Source organism: Zootoca vivipara, chromosome 8, assembly GCF_965207765.1.
Source record: "Zootoca vivipara chromosome 8, rZooViv2.hap1.1, whole genome shotgun sequence".
Taxonomy (NCBI): domain Eukaryota; kingdom Metazoa; phylum Chordata; class Lepidosauria; order Squamata; family Lacertidae; genus Zootoca; species Zootoca vivipara.
Window position 1 is genome coordinate 34,080,974 of NC_142591.1, and position 13,946 is coordinate 34,094,919.

General features: G+C 39.3%; 1 protein-coding gene and 1 long non-coding RNA gene across 5 annotated transcripts in view; one reads left to right on the forward strand and one right to left on the reverse strand.

The window, feature by feature from the left end:
- Positions 1-13,946, reverse strand: part of ZNF407 (zinc finger protein 407) — a 349,915-nt gene that overhangs the window by 84,415 nt on the left and 251,554 nt on the right. The window lies entirely within an intron of this gene.
- LOC148684805 (uncharacterized) lies at positions 1,336-6,403 on the forward strand. Its single transcript, XR_015951663.1, has 3 exons — positions 1,336-1,438; positions 1,793-1,867; positions 6,367-6,403. It is a non-coding gene; the product is annotated as an uncharacterized LOC148684805 (long non-coding RNA).

Genomic DNA, 13,946 nt, shown 5'->3' on the forward strand with positions numbered 1-13,946 from the left:
CCCATGGACTGCAAGAAGATCAAACCTATCCATTCTTAAGGAAATCAGCCCTGAGTGTTCACTGGAAGGACAGATCGTGAAGCTGAGGCTCCAATACTTTGGCCACCTCATGAGAAGAGAAGAATCCTTGGAAAAGACCTTGATGTTGGGAAAGATGGAGGGCACTAGGAGAAGGGGACAACAGAGGACTAGATGGTTGGACAGTGTTCTTGAAGCTACGGACATGCGTTTGACCAAACTGCGGGAGGCAGTGGAAGACAGAAGTGCCTGGCGTGCTATGGTCCATGGGGTCACGAAGAGTCGGACATGACTAAACGACTAAACAACAAACAACAACAACAGGTAGCTGATGGGAAAACGTGAGCAGCAGGCAAGAGCTCTAAGACTTAAGGGACACTGATTCAGACATGACATGCTACCATAATAATTCAATTTCAGATATAAACTCTCTTCTCCTCACATTCAATTCTCTCCAATCCCAAAGAAGAAAAAGTGAAAGCAAAATCTAAAACCCCTCTATGCAAGTGCTACATATCAACATACTGGGAATATTCAACTTCAAGACTATAATAGAGTTGCATACTAATTTATGTTGGTATTGGTAGATAAGCATAGCACAGTTGCATACAAAAGCTTGAAACTATAAAACAATTCTTCAATATCTTACTATCTTTTTTAAAAAAAGTAAATACACAAAAGTTAGAGGAAATAAGAAAACCTCAATCTTTTTACTGATGTTAGTAGAATTAATACAATTTTCCTTCTAGTACACCATGAAAACACCACCGACTATACCTATTCCTGTTGCTAAGTTTCTTCCTATAGTGACCAGAATTTTAAAACAAGAGATTCGGAAAAGCTATACCAGCTATTAAGGAAAGGCTATTACTACACAATTATCACCACACATTAAGAAGACATGGTCACTGGCATAAGCACGATTTTATTTTCCTTGTAGGTCACATAAAAACCTATCAAGCAGTTATTTTACATGTCTAGAGTTGCTAATAACTATCATGGAATTGAAAGAGTTAATGCCAGTAGCAGAATAGCAGCTCTGATTATCAAGGCCTCTCAAGTGAGTAAAAGCCTAATGTGGGGATCCATTCAGTTATGGAAACAATCCCCAAAGTTCTGCAACAGCTATTACACTCACAGTGGTAATAAAGTCCTTTCCAGCAGTGATAAAGACACCTTAGTCGATTAATTGTATGAATTTTATTGATTAATTAAATCTACATAAAATTGCCAGTGAATAAAATAGCTGCACTGATGGAAATGTATTTTCTTTGATTTTAGATGAAGATAAGAAAAGCTCCGCTGGGTCAGGCCAAAGGACCATCTTACGTTCTCACAATGGTTAACCAGATGCTGAGGGAAGCACACAAGCAAGGAATGACAGAAACTGCTATCTTCCACTCATGCTCCCTGGCAGCTGGTATTCAGAGCACATAGCGCATATAGCTATAATGACTACCGGTCATTGTTAGTCTTATCCTCCGTGAGATTTTGTAATCCCCGTGAGCTTTAACCACTTGTTAAGCCATCCTGTGGACATAGTAGTATCTTGTGGTAGCAAATTTCATATTTTAACTATGCAGTGTTTGAGGAAGTACCTGTAAAATAATCCATACCACTTGCATTTCTGTTAAGTACCTATATTTAAAATAATTGATCAAAACTCTGTTCCCCAATTATTTGGGGGAATCGTTTTAGTTTATGAAATGATTTTAAATCAACTAATCCAACTGATTGATGTCATGGTACTAATTCATGTAAACATTCCCGACAGGAGTCTTAACGTCAACACCAAACTACCAGGATCATAAGCTAGCTGGATGTATGAAATGGCCCACATAAAAACATGGTTGGTAAATAGATATTACTTTTCTGTGCTTTCCCTCATACATTTACATTTATACAATGCCAAACTACTTAACATCTATGGATGCTAAATTAATGCACATATTGGTGTTGCAAGTGCTTTTTTTCCTGGGGAGACGCAGGCGGACACATACCCCTAAACATTTTGTGACTCTAAGTTTGGCCTCATTGAGGGGCAGTATTTCAATAGGAGTGGGAAAATGAGAGTATCACTAAACATTTTTTTTAAAAAAGAAAAAAGCACTGGGTGTTGCAAAGACTTGGTTCAAGTCTAAATAAAGCTACACATACAGTAGATATGAAGAAAAGTAAAGGCTAGGGCAAAATCCACTCAGTGATCTTGTGACAAGGCTGTAGGGCATATACAGTACAGTATAGAAAACAGAGGTTTCCATGGTTTGTGAGATCTACCGTTTCTCCTAAAATAAGACATACCCATAAAATAAGCCATAGCAGGATTTCTAAGCATTTGCGCAATATAAGCCATACCCCGAAAATAAGACATAGTGATAGGCGCAGTTCTGGAGGGCCCCAAGGAAGAGGCGAGGCTGGACGCATAAAAAAAAAAAGACATCCCCTGAAAGTAAGCCACTGTGGGGATTTTTTAGGAGAAATAAATATAAGACGGTGTCTTATTTTCGGAGAAACACGGTAGAGGAGTTTATCAGATTTTTAAAGTAATGATTTTGGGAATCATGTATGCACTCTGGAGATGCTCGCAAGTGAACCACCTCCCTTCCACCACCTTGTGGAATGACAGACAATTGCTATAGGCCAGGATTCAGGAATGGGAAACCACAGGACCAGAGACTGAATGTGGTCCTTCAGACCTCTATATCCTGGTCTCGGGACTCTACATAAGCCACACCTCCATACTGGCTCTACTTCACACTCTCAGGTGCTTTTGCCTCACTGCAATATGTCATTGTTTGGTTTGTGTATTTTAAAAAACTTTGTGTATCTTAAAATACATGCTTGTGTATTTAAAAAAATACATAATTGTTTATAATAATTTAATAATAATTTTATTATTTATACCCGGCACATCTGACTACTTTTGTTATGTTGTGCAGTAATTATGAATTTGTTCAAGTTGTAAAGCACCCTGAGCATGGTTTGAACTGAGGGAAGCAGCATACAAATAAAATTATGTATGCCTATACTATAAAACAGTATATTATATTGAGTTTGTGCGATTTGTTTTGATCAGAACTTTAGAGTTTCCCTTACAATGTTAAGTCCTGCAAAAAAATACCACCAAAACACATTTTGTTTGCCCTTTAACAGAAGGTGAACAGAAAATATTGCTGGGGCTGGGGACAGAATTGCTGATTGTTGATTACCAGTTAACTATTATTTATTAAATAATTCCATCGTTGTTTTACCTGAAGGAATTAAGCTGGCAGAATCCATGTCAGGGTTCCCCTCTATTGCAGTTTAATTTATTTTAAAGATACTACTTTATTTTCCTTCACAACATTTAAAAAAGGTGTTTTGTTAAAAAAAAATAGAAGATAGCATATGTTACATTATGAAGGCCAAATAAGCTTTCTGTGTGTGTTTTAAGCAGTCATATAGTCCATAAATAGCTTTGCTTTGACCAAACAAAGAAAAAAGAGAGTTGTACAGGTGTTTCTCTCACACACATTGAAAGTTAAATGCTGAGGTTGGTACATTTCTTGCAGCAGTTTTACAGCTGCACTTTGTGATACCATTAAGTTTGATCCAATGCAACTACTGTATCCTTAAATATAAGGGATGATATTCAATGTTAAAAGCCAATGGAAGGAAGAGAGTGGAACAGGGATGGAGGCAAGTTCTTGCTTGTCTCCCTTTCCACTGCAGCATCCCATGCTCCCCTAAATCTTCCCCATTCCTACAGAGCAGATTTAAAGAGAATGTAGGGTGCTGCATTGTGGGGAGGAGATGACCAAATCACAGAGAGATCACAGAAAATCCCTGCTGCCAGGAAAGTCACCATTAGATACCACAAAGTTTTCTATGGATTACGGTACACCAATTCACATTTAACAATGTTATCAACTTCAGGACAAGAAGAAGCAACACAGGTCTTATTTACTGGCTCAAACTCCCCCCCCCCGCTACCGTAACCTCATGCTTCTAGTCTATAGCAAATACATCATTGCCAGTTGGTTTTTTCCGGGGGGGACGGGACAGGAAATAACTTTCCTATGACAAAATAAGACTTGGTGGACAGATATGGCTTAACAGCCTTATGTTGCCCATCCTTGCTTTGAGTTGCTATGAAATTTATTTAGAATTAGTTATATATGTAGCTGGGATAAAATCTAAACTAATACTGAGATAGATAATTTTCCTTGTTGGTTGCCTGTCTGGCAGATTAGCTATGCAAGGGCTTGCTTGAGGTGACACGGCTGAGCTGAATACTGCATGAAGCCAGTACTAGTTTTCAGTATTATCTGGCTTGTTTTCCTATAGCAGATTAGAAAGAACCTGGTAATAAAACCAAAACTTAAGTCTTGCTCCCTCCCACATACTTCAGCCGTGACTCTTTTTCAATATATTAATTTGGTGAAAGTTGTCTAGCTGTTATTATACTTGCTCACTATATTATTGATTTAAAATGAAAACCTTAAGGGTAAATCAGATTTAATGTCGCCATTTCCAGTGATTTTCAGTTTATAGTTTTATCTGAAGAAGGTGTGTTTAAAATGTATGGGCATAATAATTTTGCTGTTAATTATCAATGCAAAATATATAGTCACAGTTATGCATTACATAAATATAAAGATGTGAAATGCAAAGGAGCTATATATTTTTGATAATAGTTCTAAAGTGCTTAGCTAAATTAATAGTGAGCAATTTGTGCTGGCAGATCTTTTTAAAGATTCTTTTGGTAAAAATTACAGGTCTCTGTTATGCTTAATATGGCATGGCTTAGAAGGTGATGAACTGAATGCATTACGTGCAAAACATAACTCAAAGGAGCCCAAACAACAAACATGATGGAAATCTTACTCTTGTTAAACTACTGCTTCTCATGCACTTTTATGGAGAACTATATATGCTTCAAAATCCAACCTGAATCAACTGATGTTTGTGAAGTATTTAAACACTAACAAATGCCCATATCACTATCTTTTGAATTTGTTTGAACCCAGGCTGTTTCAGGATAACTGGATATTTTCCTGATAAGGGCTTGGGCTTTGTTTAAAGGAAACAAATCACAAGTCCAGGCTCAGATGACAATATTATTTTTTAATATGCATATTGCAAGAACCCACAGAAAATCCAGGAATGCTTGCTTAATCTCCTATTTGAATTTGCACAGGACAACATGCATGCAAAACCAATGAAGTCTACTTTTGCAATTTCATGCTGCTGCTGAGGCTTCTCACTACAATATTTTATTTGTTGGTGCAAAAATTCTTAGAACCAGACCACACGTTTCAGAACACTAACAAGATAGAAATCAATTAGTTCTATTCTTTGAAGTAGATTTCCAATTCAGACAATGCAACATTTTAAGGTCTGTGTAATCTCAAACAACTACACAAGGTTTGTTGTATATGGTTGGCACTAAAGTTGAATTGCGTAATGAATTAAAAAACACTTCCTGCAACATTATTTGCTGAAATTGGTTGAAAGTGTAACATATCAGCCATTACCTAAAGTAATAGCCAATTTGGAGGGGTGGGGGGTGGGGGTTAGCAACCATAATTAATGGTTTATAGCCAGCTCTAGTTAATTTTTTTAAAATTAAATAACGTGTTTGAAAAACCTTCTGTCACTAAGCTGCCATCCAGAACTGCAAGACAGAAATTAGTTATGGACACCATAAAGCATATCAGGGTTTGGGCAACTGGTGGTTTGAAAATCAAAAAGAACAGAATTAAACAAGGAATGAAAACACGTCAAAATAGCCCAGATGTGCTACTGTGGCTAAAGACGCCCCATTTTCCAAGTTATGATTTTAAAGTGATCAGTGAAGATAGAAGGGAGGGGGTTAATGAAGTGCAATAAAACTGGAGTACGTTAGATTAATGAGAGAGTCATTACAATCAAAAGCTGGAGTTATAAGAGCACTGGTTCTTATCTGACTTACTGAAATTAAATACATTCTTACGTGCAATATTCTACATTCAAATTTCACAAAAGGCTCTAGGGTAGAAAGTTTAGGGGAGAAAGAGGGGGAAAGGCCCTCTCTCCTCTCATAGAATATTTCATATTGTTAGTGGCTTTTGCAGCATTCAATTGGAGAACTTTAGTTGCCGTATATTAGAATGGTATTTTAGCTCTAAAAGTAGTTTTCCAGTCAATGTTCTTTGCCTTTCAGGGAGACAAACTGTTTTTCTTCCCTCTAAATGAGCACAATAAAATAGGTAAGCTGGGGGGGGGGGAGAAAAGCAGACAGTATAACACTCAATAGAAAAAAAATGTGATACAGACAAAAGGAGATCTAAAGCATGTTTACAGGATACACTACCATTTATTCTACAGGTCAGACTACAAGGAAAGTGTTTCTTCCCATCACTATAATCATTAGAGGCTGTTCAGACTCAAACCTGCTCTGACTTTGCCAGTGAACCTTTTCAAAAGTAATGAAGAGAGGAACCAGATCACACAAAAAGGTTGGAAAAATAATAATCCTATTTTAGGATATACATTTCACAAATGTTTCTTTATGGCCCAATCCAGCCATAATAGAGGCGAGATCAATAGGATTAAGTGCACAATGTCTATTCATCCAGATATAGGCAGTAGAATCACAGTTTATAAACATAATTGGTGTGCTAAAGTGCTCAGTGAGTGCCCCAGTAAAAACAAATTCCTCCTGTGCATGGGTTTCCCATTCACTTCAATGGAGGAATCAGATCTGTGAAATAATGGCTTCCCATTCCATTGAAATGGATTGGGAAGAATGTGGAGATGGGCGAATTTCTATGTATGCATGTGTCTGCATTCTGGGAAGAGAGAGATCATTCTTTTTTCCCAAATAATTTTTATTCGTTTTCCAATATTGCCAAAATACAAAAGCAACATTACAAAAGCAAAAACACAAAAACACAAAAAAATAAAATAAAACAAAACAAACATAAAACATAAAAAGGAAAAACATCATTTACTATATTTTTACTTAACATTGTTGACTTCCTCGATTCCCCTCTCACTGGGAGATGGACTTATGTCAGGAAGTCGTGGTGAAGTGCTTCCCTGATGAACTGGAGCAATTCTACCCTGAAGCGCTTGTAGATCACCCACATGCTTCGGAATTTTGAGTCCAGTACTGCTCTCAATGACTATAGCTCCTTCTCGGATACCACAAAGAATACTGAGTAGATGTGCATATAGTGCTCTTTGGGTGGTACTCATTCTATGGCTGACATGTTCTGCAAGTGTTGTCTGCAAGTTATCTCCCAGATAACTCGTCTCTTGGAGGTATTGGTGGATACCAGTGATAGAAGGGTGCATAGGAGATCAGATCTTTTCTTTTTTTCCCTTGAGGGAAGATATTAAGAATCCAAAGGTCCATAGTCACATCTAAGCACTGAAGAAGGATTCGGTCTGCCTTTTACTGGACAAGATGAGCAATTGTGTGGATACTGTTGTCAGTTGCCCTTTGGAGCATTTTGAGATCCAAACTGGTTGCCCTGATGTGGTCTGGAGAAATATATTGGTTTCAAGGTAGAAACTAACCTGAGTAGAATCAATGCCTTGTCGTGGCGAAGGGGCTTGAAAAACTCAGAGAAGCTATGAGCTATGCCATGCAGGGCCACCCAAGATGGACAGGTCATAGTGGAGAGTTTTGACTAAACGTGATCCACCTGGAGAAGGAACTGGCAAGCCACTCCAGTATCCCTGCCAAGAAAACTCCATGGACAAAGACAACAGGCATATAAAAGTTATGACGCTGGAAGATGAGCCCCTCAGGTCGGAAGGCGTCCAACATGCTACTGAGGAAGAGCGGAGGACAAGTACAAGTAGATTCAGAGCTGATGAAGCGGCTGGGCCAAAGCCGAAAGGACGCTCAGTTGCGGATATGCCTGGAAGCGAAAGGAAAGTCCGATGCTGTAAAGAAAAATATTGCATAGGAACCTGGAATGTAAGAACCATGAATGGAGGTAAGCTGGATGTGGTCAAAAATGAGATGACAAGAATAAATATCGACATCCTGGGCATCAGTGAACTGGGCGAATTCAGTTTGGGTGACTATCATATCTACTACTGTGGGCATGAATCCCGTAGAAGAAATGGAGTGGCCCTCATAGTCAACAAAAGAGTGGCAAAAGCTGTAATGGGATGCAATCTCAAAAATGACAGAATGATCTCGATACGAATCCAAGGCAGACCTTTTAACATCACAATAATCCAAGTTTATGCACCAACTACCGGTGCTGAAGAAAGTGAAATTGACCAATTCTATGAAGACCTACAACACCTTCTAGAAATGACACCAAAGAAGGATGTTCTTCTCATTACAGGGGATTGGAATGCTAAAGTAGGGAATCAAGAGATAAAAGGAACAACTGGCAAGTTTGGCCTTGGAGTTCAAAATGAAGCAGGGCAAAGGCTAATAGAGTTCTGTCAAGAGAACAAGCTGGTCATCACAAACACTCTCTTCCAACAACACAAGAGACGGCTCTACACATGGATATCACCAAATGGGCAGCATCGGAATCAGATTGATTATATTCTCTGCAGCCAAAGATGGAGAAGCTATATACAGTCAGCAAAAACAAGACCTGGAGCTGACTGTAACTCAGATCATCAGCTTCTTATAGCAAAATTCCAGCTTAAACTGAAGAAAGTAGGAAAAACCACTGGGCCAGTAAGATACAATCTGAATCAAATCCCTTATGAATACACAGTGGAAGTGAGGAACAGGTTTAAGGATTTAGATTTGGTGGACAGAGTGCCTGAAGAACTATGGATGGAGGCTCGTAACATTATACAGGAGGCAGCAACGAAAACCATCCCAAGGAAAAGGAAATGCAAGAAAGCAAAATGGCTGTCCAACGAGGCCTTACAAATAGCGGAGGAGAGGAGGAAAGCAAAATGCAAGGGAGATAGGGAAAGATACAGGAAACTGAATGCAGATTTCCAAAAAACAGCAAGGAGAGACAAGAGGGTCTTCTTAAATTAGCAATGCAAAGAAATAGAGGAAAACAATAGAATGGGGAAAACCAGAGATCTGTTCAAGAAAATTGGAGATATGAAAGGAACATTTCGTACAAAGATTACCATAATCAAGGACAAAAGTGGTAAGGACCTAACAGAAGCAGAAGACATCAAGAAGAGGTGGCAAGAATACACAGAGGAATTATACCAGAAAGATATGGAGGTCTCGTAGACCCCAGGTAGTGTGGCTGCTGACCTTGAGCCAGACATCTTGGAGAGTGAAGTCAAATGGGCCTTAGAAAGCACTGCTAATAACAAGGCCAGTGGAAGTGATGATATTCCAGCTGAACTATTTAAAATTTTAAAAGATGATGCTGTTAAGGTGCTACACCCAATATGCCAGCAAGTTTGGAAAACTCAGCAATGGCCAGAGGATTGGAGAAGATCAGTCTACATCCCAATTCCAAAGAAGGGCAGTGCCAAAGAATGCTCCAACTACCGCACAATTGCGCTCATTTCACACGCTAGCAAGGTTATGCTTAAAATTCTACAAGGCAGGCTTAGGCAGTATGTGGACCGAGAACTCCCAGAAGTGCAAGCTGGATTTCGAAAGGGCAGAGGAACCAGAGACCAAATAGCAAACATGCGCTGGATTATGGAGAAAGCTAGAGAGTTCCAGAAAAACGTCTACTTCTGCTTCATTGACTATGCAAAAGCCTTTGACTGTGTCGACCACAGCAAACTATGGCAAGTTCTTAAAGAAATGGGAGTGCCTGATCACCTCATCTGTCTCTTGAGAAATCTCTATGTGGGACAAGAAGCTACAGTTAGAACTGGATATGGAACAACTGATTGGTTCAAAATTGGGAAAGGAGTACGACAAGGTTGTATATTGTCTCCCTGCTTATTTAACTTATATGCAGAATTCATCATGCGAAAGGCTGGACTAGATGAATCCCAAGCAGGAATTAAGATTGCCGGAAGAAATATCAACAACCTCAGATATGCAGATGACACAACCTTGATGGCAGAAAGCGAGGAGGAATTAAAGAACCTTTTAATGAGGGTGAAAGAGGAGAGCGCAAAATATGGTCTGAAGCTCAACATCAAAAAAACCAAGATCATGGCCACTGGTCCCATCACCTCCTGGCAAATAGAAGGGGAAGAAATGGAGGCAGTGAGAGATTTTACTTTCTTGGGCTCCTTGATCACTGCAGATGGTGACAGCAGTCACGAAATTAAAAGACACCTGCTTCTTGGGAGAAAAGCAATGACAAACCTAGACAGCATCTTAAAAAGCAGAGACATCACCTTGCCGACAAAGGTCCGTATAGTTAAAGCTATGGTTTTCCCAGTAGTGATGTATGGAAGTGAGAGCTGGACCATAAAGAAGGCTGATCGCCGAAGAATTGATGCTTTTGAATTATGGTGCTGGAGGAGACTCTTGAGAGTCCCATGGACTGCTAGAAGATCAAACCTATCCATTCTTAAGGAAATCAGCCCTGAGTGCTCCCTGGAAGGACAGATCGTGAAGCTGAGGCTCCAATACTTTGGCCACCTCATGAGAAGAGAAGAATCCTTGGAAAAGACCCTGATGTTGGGAAAGATTGAGGGCACTAGGAGAAGGGGACGACAGAGGACGAGATGGTTGGACAGTGTTCTTGAAGCTACGAACATGAGTTTGATCAAACTGCGGGAGGCAGTGCAAGACAGGAGTGCCTGGCGTGCTATGGTCCATGGAGTCACGAAGAGTCGGACACGACTAAACGACTAAACAACAACAAGAAGGAAGAAAATGGGAGCTAAAGGTGACATGACTGTTTCAATCAGGCATGAGCAAAAAACTGATTGGGAGATGCCCACTTTCCTAAAGTCTTTGCTCCTGCATCATGATCATCATGAAGTTATAGCCCAATTCAGTGACCCCATGTGTCAGCAGGAGATCCAGCTATATAAAAAGGGTTAGACAGGGATTGGTGGGCTGGGGACAGGAGATGCGAAAATACAGCTGCATCTAAGGGGGAAATGTATTTCAAAAGGTTTTGCTGTATATTAGAGATGGTGATTAAACAGCTGGATTTTTTTTTTGTTCCAACTAAAACATACTGAGATAAAATAAATGAAAGCATACTCCCATTCTTCCACAAATCTCTTACACTCAAGGCACCATGAGAGAGCCAGGCATTGCGCTTCAAAGCAGCCAGATTTTTTTTGAGGGCTGGTATGCACTACCTGCCCATGCGCCTTCTAATTATATACTCTTTTTTTGTTTTAAGAAGAAGCAAGGCCTTTATCGGTAATAATTTAAGCTATCACTTGCATGGCACCTGCTACAGATCAATAGCACATAGTTAAGTGGATGAAAAGGCTAAATGTGATTGTCATTTGCAATGCAAGGTTGTAGTGGTTCCCCCCTCCTTTGAGGCTTTTAGAACATCTCATTTTGGAATACTAATACTAAATTCTGGTTCAGGTACAGAGTTTCTGCACATTCACAGCATTTTGTTCTACATTAAAGATCTGTCATTTTAAAGGCCAAAACACAAGGATAAGTTATAGTAAAAACTAACATGAAACCTGCAATTTTACAGATTCCATTGCTGGTGGCCATACATCTTTGATGGCAAAACTACATTGGTTGTAGCACCATAAAAATCAATAAATATTAACCTTTTTCTGACACTTTCTGCACAGATGCTTTATCAATTGCTGTCAGGTGATAGAGCAGTTGGTAGTGTGTACTATATTTTTCAACTAAGGATCTATAACCAACTTAAAAATCAATGTCAATTAACAAGCCTTTTAAATTCAAAAACTACCAGTGGCGTTTCAGTTTCCAGTGTCAAGACTAAAACAAACAAGCAGTAGTGCTACATCACAAAATCCACCTTATTTGCCTTCTGCAGTGGAATAAACTGCATGATTTAGAAGAAACCTGACCAGATTTACAAACTTTTAAAATACAAATGAAATCAAATATTTACTTGAAAATAAATCCTCACATAAGTTGCAGAACACAGAGATTGATGATCTTTGCTTCCATTGTAGATTCATTATCTACAAATTGCCAAATTCCCTTCCTTCCTGGCACCAGTCATATGAGAAGCCTTCTAAGAACTGCTTGAAGGGTTTGTTTCCTCAGCAAAGAGTATGTATGGCTGGATTTATAGCAGCCACCATATAGCTGGTTTTCATCTTAATCCACCTTTCTGCACAACTATTTGAATGTTAAGCTACACTGATTTCAACTGACTTTACTTTCATGTAAATAGTGGTCAAAGTTCCTTTTGCTGCAACTGCACTGCTCACAGCCTGTCAATCCACATGCCAAGGTTCACCCAACAAGATAGCAAGTAAGTGCAGATCCACCATTTGGCAAGTTTAAATAAAAGATACATGTGGGTTTGATTCCTTTCTTATTATTTTATGTCCTTCTTTGATCACTTGTAATTAAAACCACCTGATTTCAAAATTCTGTTACCACACTCTGAAGTATTCTCTTTTCACTGATGGTTGGTCTCAAGTGGTAGATGGGTTCTGGTTTTCTTCACGATGGCTTGTTTTCATACAGATGATACAGTTTACACCTCTGGAGCTACAATGTTATTTCTCTCCCTCCCTTAGAGAATAAATGAAAGATAGGTTGATCTTTTTGTATCTTCCATGGGCTAAATGCTTTGTTTTTCCAGCAGAAATGACTATTAGGGAGACTTAGCAAGAATTACTGGAACTGAAAATAAAATAAGAGGAATGAACGTTTTGGCTGGTACATTCCAATGCATTTAAAGTGTCATGGGTCAAGATGTCTTATTTCAATATTTATCCTTTCCCTTCCTCCATGAGAGAGAAATCACTTAAATAGATACCACTGGGAAGGAACAGTTGGTAACATTTTTTCCAAGATGGAAGGCACAAGAGAGAAGGCAATGGTCACAGCTTCTGATACCTGTGCATGAACTGGGCTTCTCCTCCTAACCTTTTGCTCTCCACATGTTGTTAGACTACAACTTTCATCATTCCTGAGCACTGGCTGTATGAACAAAGGTTTATGGGAGTTGTAGTCCAGCAACATATGGAGAGTTAAAGCCCTGTTCTAACCTCGAGTTTCTCTCTGGACTTCTCATTATCTTACTCTCCATCTTTCTTCTGGACACATGCACCTCTTTCGCCCTGAAAAATGGGTGTACTGGTGGAGTGGTGGAGGTGGTACTTGGCAGTGGGGACTTATGCTGGATCCCAACTCCATTCAACTTGGTCGTATGAACTGGTGCAACCCATGCCAGCAAAAAGAGTAGTGTAAGGCAAACTGTTTGTTTCCCCTTTGCCAGGCTTAGGCTGAGTTTGGAACTGACATACTTTATGCTGTTTTAACTTTATCTGGTGTAAATTATGTGGGTTTCCCTAAGGAGCAGTTCACTAATTTGGACATAACACTAACCATAGCTTAATTAAACCTGTATTTAAGTGCTGAAGAAGAGAGATGAAAGGGGGATAGGTGAGGAGTGAACACAAAGCCTTGATGCTCATTCCCATCTGCAAGCCAGGAAGTGAGCATCTGAACTAGCCCTCTAAGGTCTTTCTCACTTCTATTACAAAAGAAGCAATGAAAGAAGTATTTTCTCTGCTTCTTTCTAAACATATAGTCCTCAGAGAGAACCATGCAGCACAATTCACCTATACAGAACGATGTTTTCTGTATTTTGTAGCATGACATATCTACGAGCCTTAGTAGAACATGAAATGGCTGCGAGCCTTTGCAATACTGGGCAATACTTGGCAGGAGACTAAACTGATGAGGTGGCCTCTAGGCCATAAAATCTTATTCCACAATAAATTTGGTATTCTTTAAGGTCCCACAAGATACTTTCTTTTCTGTTGTAACAGACCTACCTGGCTAGCCCTCTGTAAAATATTTGCTGACATAAGAACTTCCCCCATTTGCTATCTATGTTCCCCCCATT